Raw genomic sequence first — 6,718 nt, forward strand, 5'->3', positions numbered from 1 at the left:
CATGTAGGAATTTCTGAATGAAATTGAAAATGATCCATAATTTCTAAAGAAGGTTCTAAAAGGTGATGAAACATGGGTATGTCATTGAAATCAAGGCCCAATCATTCAATGGAAACTGCCTGAAGAGCCAAGACCAAAAACAAAAATCAGCAAGTATAATCATGTGTGAAGGTTCTTCTCACTGTTTTCTTCAGTTACAATGGGATAGTGCATCATGACTATCTGACTTATGGTAGTACGGTCAATAAGGAATACTACCTCGAAGTTATGTGCCATTTGTGTGAAGCAGTCTGAAGAAAATGACCAGAATTATGGCAAAACCATTCATGGAAATTGCGTCATGATAATGCTACCGCTCACACTTCAATGCTTGTTCATTCATGGAAATTGCGTCATGATAATGCTACCGCTCACACTTCAATGCTTGTTCATTATTTTTGCAGAAAACAAAACCATAATGTTGCCTCAGCCACCATATTTGCCAGACATGGATCCCTGTGACTTCTTTCAATTCACAGAACTGAAGAGAACGGTGAAAGGATTTCCTTTTGTCACCACTTATGAGCTAAAAACAGAGCCGCTGAAGGAGTGGAACAGCATAATGAAAAGTGAATTCCACAAATGCTTCCAAGACTGTATAAAACTCTGGCATAAGTGTATTATTTCTGAGGGGGATTACTTTTTAAGGAGACAAAGATGATTTTGATGGATAAATAAAGATCCTTTAAGAAAAACAAATATTCCCATTACTTTTTGATCACACCTCATATATTTCTATTGTCCACTTAGGTTAACAATCAAATATTTCAACAAGTGCCCACTCCATGAAATACAACCATCAGCTGCATAAGAGAATGACAACAATAAAAGTTTGTGCTGGACCGGGATTCGAACCTGGATTTCCTGCTTATAGTGAGTGGTCACCTTACCATTGGCTATCTGAGTAAGACTCACAGACATACTCAAACCTCCATATATCATCAACCATGTGTCTTCAATCTGCACTTGCACATCCATTATGTTTATTCCCATACAGAGGAAACATTTTAATTGAAAGTCGCTTGCCTGGTGTTTGTGGATAAATACAATATCGCAGTGCCTTTGTTGTTCAGAGGTATGATGCAGTGTTCCTGCATACATGTATGTATGTCTGAAGGAACATTGCATCATACCTCTGAACAACACATGCACTGCAGTATCATATTGTATCATAGGGGTCTAATCAGTTTCATCAGATTCTATGAGCAGTAACTTCAGATATCCTCAATTTCTGGAGAAGCAGAGGGGCAGCATAGATCGGCTACTGTACATGTTTTTTCAGAAGACAAATGGAGTCTTCTTTTTGTCTTCTATCTCATTTAGAATTTTTAGAAACAATGGAGCAATTACGTATTGCATATACCTTCTTGTGAATAGTGAGATCTCCTTTTTTTGGCTCCTTAGATGATATAATAGTCTTTTATAATACTCATGACACTATCATGAAATGAGGTATACACCATTGTAACACTATAGTTGACACTGTGTTTAAAATTTTCTTATACATTTTGTTGATCTCTCGTTTCTGCATTAATCAACTATGACAATGGAATGAAGTATTGACAGCCACTGTTTTATGAAAATATTTTCTTTCTTTGAATTAGTTTGGAGGAACTCTTTACATTTTCAGACAGCAACAAAATACTATATCATACGCACAATGTACTGAATTTTCTCTTCAAAAAGTCATTGTGGCTATACTGGCATTAATGAAGGTGGCTGAAGTTGCGACACTTGCACTCACTGTCATATCAATATAATTCCAAACTGAATCACTATGCCACTGCGTCATGTAGGTCACAACAGGTAAACACAGTGATTATGCTGCACAGCACCAGACATCTGCAGTAGCAAGGCATGGTGAAATGCAGTCAGTGTGTCTGGCCACATGCCATACCCCTACTGCAACTGCATTTAATGCTGTGGACTATCAAAACACTGGTGATTTACCATATGGCAGAAACAGTAGCATGTGAGATGAAGGACTTAGAGGATTACAAATACTGCTGACTCCACCCTAGACTACCAAAGGTTTCATGCCAGAAAGAAAATCATGACAAGTGGCAAAACGTACTTAATACTCCTTATCACTAATGACTTCCTCCAGTTAGAAAAATAAATTGGAGAAATACAAGAACTACTGAATTGACAGGAATATGCGAGGAAGAAGACAGGAGAGTAATGAAACAGCATATGGAGTCTCATGGAATACTCATCACTCAGTAGTGAATATGTATGATATGCAACAGTCCTAGTTGGAAGTGACTGGATTATGCCTATTCCACCACTCCAAGCATACCAGAATACACCACACAAAGAGCCCACAATGCAAACTTGAACACTTATAAGCCTTCAAATGTATTTAACTTTTCTTATTTGCTGGTTAGTTTGTTTGCACATATAGGGAAATCTGACATCCCAGTCAATTTTTTTATCTCTTATTGGAAATGGAAATGAGCGTTTGGCGTCATTGGCCAGGAGACCCCTTACGGGGCAGGTCCGACCACCTTGGTGCAGGTCTTATTACATTCGACGACACATTGGGTGACCTGCATGCCAGATGGGCATGAAATGATGATGAAGACAGCACAACTGCCAGATGGGCATGAAATGATGATGAAGACAGCACAACACCCAGTCCCTGAGTGGAGAAAATCCCCGACCCAACCAGGAATCAAACCCGAGCCTGTAGGATGTCAGTCCGTCATGCTGACCACTCAACTATCGGGGCAGACATCTCATATTTATCAAGTATGGCTAACTCATGAAGTGACATAACATTTGCTACCACTACATGCTTTGTGTATCTGAGAAAACATCAACATTGACATATAAGTGTGAATTATTTCTCCCTCTCCCTTTCCCTTCCCCTCCCCCTCTCCCTAAGTTTCTGGCATTAAATGTGGGACACTCATTTCAAGCACAGTAACAAGCTGAAAACAAGTTTCCGTACTTGCCTTTGATTAACATTCAATTCAACATATGCCGCATCCATCTCCATAATCTTTTCTCATGGTCAACTCTGATGTAAAATGGAATAGACTCATTCTTTGGATATCCCTATGGTGTTAATTATTTTATATAGTGACACTGAGTGCAGTATTTATCCAATGTTTCCATCTCTGGTAGCAGTTCTATGTGCACCTTCACCTGCAAAAGAAGTGTGCATACAGTAACTATAGGCAATCAGAAGAAATAATGTACTGAAATAAATGATATTTGCTACATAAATTATGATTTGACATTCCCTAAAATGTCAAATTACTACCAATAATGTGAAATATGTGACCACTATGAAAGCACCACTTTTGCACAAATAGTCAAATGGGAAAATTGTCCTGTTGTAACAATAAAAAAGTATAGAGTTCTAAGTAATAATGAAATTGCAAATGTCATGCATTTAGGCAGTAACCCATGATGAACAGAGTACTGCAAACAGCAATTTCTAATCATCATGCGTTTCTGTGTTACATCTACAAAAATAGTGACTCAAGAAGAGAAACAAAATGACAAGAGAGAGGTCAGGATTATCAATCAATAAAACATGAATGTTTTTAAAATTACTCTGAGGAAAGAAAGTTGAACTGTAACCTTGCTACCACAAGGTACAAGTGAGAAGTTTTATGTGTTCCTTAATACACTAATACATCATTTTTATATAGTCTTCCCCAAAGTGGCCTATAAGGACAACCAGGGCCACAATGGGCGATGGATTGCCAAAGAAATAACCAAACTCTGGACTAGACTGCACAAGGAACTGTGAGATGGATAAACAGTATTACAATAGAGAAAGAGAGAGAGAGAGAGTATCAGAAGAAGTACAGTCAGTTAATTAGAGAAGAAAACACCTGCTCAATAAAAAGAACTATATTAAATCCAAAACATAAAGTAAAACACCATGGGACTTAATTAACACTGGAAGACATAATAATAAAGTTCCGATAACACAAGTATTGTTAAGTAGACGAAAACAGATAGCACCATAGTTCCAGATAGAGTGAATATTGCTATTATATCCAATAATTTTTAATAACTGCTGTACAAAGTGTGAAAGAGGTAATCAAGTCCTGCTACCTAAGCATCCAAGAATACTTGGACGATCATCTTACTTAATGTTCCTGCACCCAGTGAAAAAATGTGAACTTACAGACTAAAATAGGACATCTTCTGGTGATGATGGATTATCACATCATCTAATAAAGCTTGTGCGTGAGGATATAACTGAACTACTGTTGGATGTAGCATACTGCTCACTCAGAGGGGGTGTAGATATTTCCACAAAAATTAAAAACAGGAAAATTAGTGTCAATATACAATAAAGTTGGCAAGGATCAAATAATAATTTATGTGTGGTTTCTCAAGAATATTATATGTTTATACACAGTAAAATGATTAAATTTCTAGAGAATCACAGTACTGTGATTCCAATGCAACATGTTTCCATAAAGGGAAATCTCAAAATGAGCTATTTTTAGCGTAATACAGTCCACTGTAGCTGCATTAGATGAAAAAAAACCAGCATCTGCTATATTCTTAGATTTGTCTATAGTTTTTGACACAAACAGGTCTAATAAACACATTGAAAGCTACCATGTCCCTGGTCATGCAGTACAGTAGATAGAGTCATGGATTGGCAACTGTAAACAGTGTTTGACTACAGGGAATGTGCGCAAAGCTGAAATCAGAGCCATTAAATGTGTGTACCTCAGGGATTTGTATTTGGTCTGTTGTACTATTATTCAACCTCTTTGTAAATATTACAGAAGTCAAAGAGAAGGAACACAACATTGTAATTGTAGAATAAATCTTCAGACACATGAAAGCAAAACTATTTTCAGCAGATAACACACTGCAATTGTATATAGAGAAGGAGATAATTATAGATCTAAATAAGACCATGTTTGTTGTGTTTGCAGCAAAGCAAATAAAGATTGTGTAGACACATTTATAGATGAGACAAGACTGGAAGAAGTTGCTTCCATTAAATTTTTGGGAATTACATTAGTGAATCAACTCCAGTGGAGACAAAATGTAGGCAATATCTGTGTAAATAAAGAACTTTAATGTGTATTTTGAAAGATCTTGCACAATAATTAACAAGCATACTTATGGTTTCGAATTACAGTTAGACAAACTAGCAGCATTAATAAAAAAAGAAATTTTGTATTGAAAAAATGCAGTTAAGTCTATTCTGAATGAAAACTAACTGCCTTATGCAGAACTGTCTTTAAAAACATAACAGTATTTACATCTACATCTATGCAGATATACAGAATAATTTGTTTCATTCGTGGTAATTAATACATTACCAGAAATAAATGCTGATGTCCATTCACATTACTCAAAAAGTAGAGACCAACTGTGAAGTGACCATACGTAATGAGAGAGTGTGGTAAGGTTCTTCAATACTCATATTTCAGGAGAGTGCAGAAAGGGTCTTCAGTATTCAGGGATCAAGTAATGAAGTGTTTGGTAAAGAATCTATGGGACATTATGAATAAGAAGACATTCTAAAACCATTTAAAGTATTATTTAGTGCAAAAGTAAATTAACGGTTCAGATGAATACCTCAGGGATTTGTACTTGGTCTACAGTGCCATTATTCTAGCTTTCTGTGAACAATATAGAAGTTAATGAGCAATGTGTTTTATTATGTGTATGTCTCTATTGCAGTCACCTCTGTGAGAGAATTTCTGTAAATATAATTAAGATTTGAATTTTAAGCTAAATGCAAATGAAAAGAAGCTTATTGTACATTTTTGCAGTGGTCACTTGTGTCAAAGAGTGTCTAAATAACCTTTACACCTGAATATATATTTGCAGATAAATATGATTATATTCGCAATTACTTGTTATAAAGTGTAATAAATAGACTGACTATTAAGACGCAATGGGACCAATAAAAATCAAATCAAATCAAAGCAATGGAAATGGAAAGAAACCATCAGATGTAAAGGACCAATGCACATACACCGAGGGAGTGTAACAGGACCACAATTTTTCACAATATATATAAATGAGCTAGTGGATAACACCAGAAGTACCATGATGCTTTTTGCATATGGTGCTGTAGTGAAATGCAGGAAGATCTGAAGAGAATTGATGCTTGGTGTAGGGACTGGCAGTTGACCCTCAATCTGGAACAATGTGACGTATTTCACGTAAATAGACAGAAAGGTTATTATTTATGATTATGTGCTCGCCCAACAATCACTGGAAGCAGTCACACCCATTAAATACGTGGAAGTATGCTTATGAAAAGCCTGAAAATAGGACAGCACACATCATAAGAAAAGCAGTTACCAGACAGATTCATTGGACAGATTCATTGGAAGCACCCACAAAGGTGGTAGTTTACAAAAGACGCGTTTGGCCAATACGTGACTATTGCTCATTAGACTGTGATCCTAACCAGCTTAGAAGAAATAGAGAATATCCAAAGAAGGATAGTGCATTTGATTACAGCTACATTTAGTAAACACAAAAGTGTAATTGAGATTCTCATTCAACTTCAGTGGCAGACATTGCAGTACAAGTGTTCTGCATCATGGTGTGGTTTACTGTTCCGAGAGCCTACAAACCTAGAAGTGTCTCCCAGTGTATTGTTTGCTCCTACATATATCTAGTGAAAAGACAGTGAAGGTAAATTTAGAGAGATTCAAGCTCACAAGGGAGCTTA

The sequence above is a fragment of the Schistocerca americana genome, chromosome X, assembly GCF_021461395.2.
Source record: "Schistocerca americana isolate TAMUIC-IGC-003095 chromosome X, iqSchAmer2.1, whole genome shotgun sequence".
In the NCBI taxonomy this organism is placed as follows: domain Eukaryota; kingdom Metazoa; phylum Arthropoda; class Insecta; order Orthoptera; family Acrididae; genus Schistocerca; species Schistocerca americana.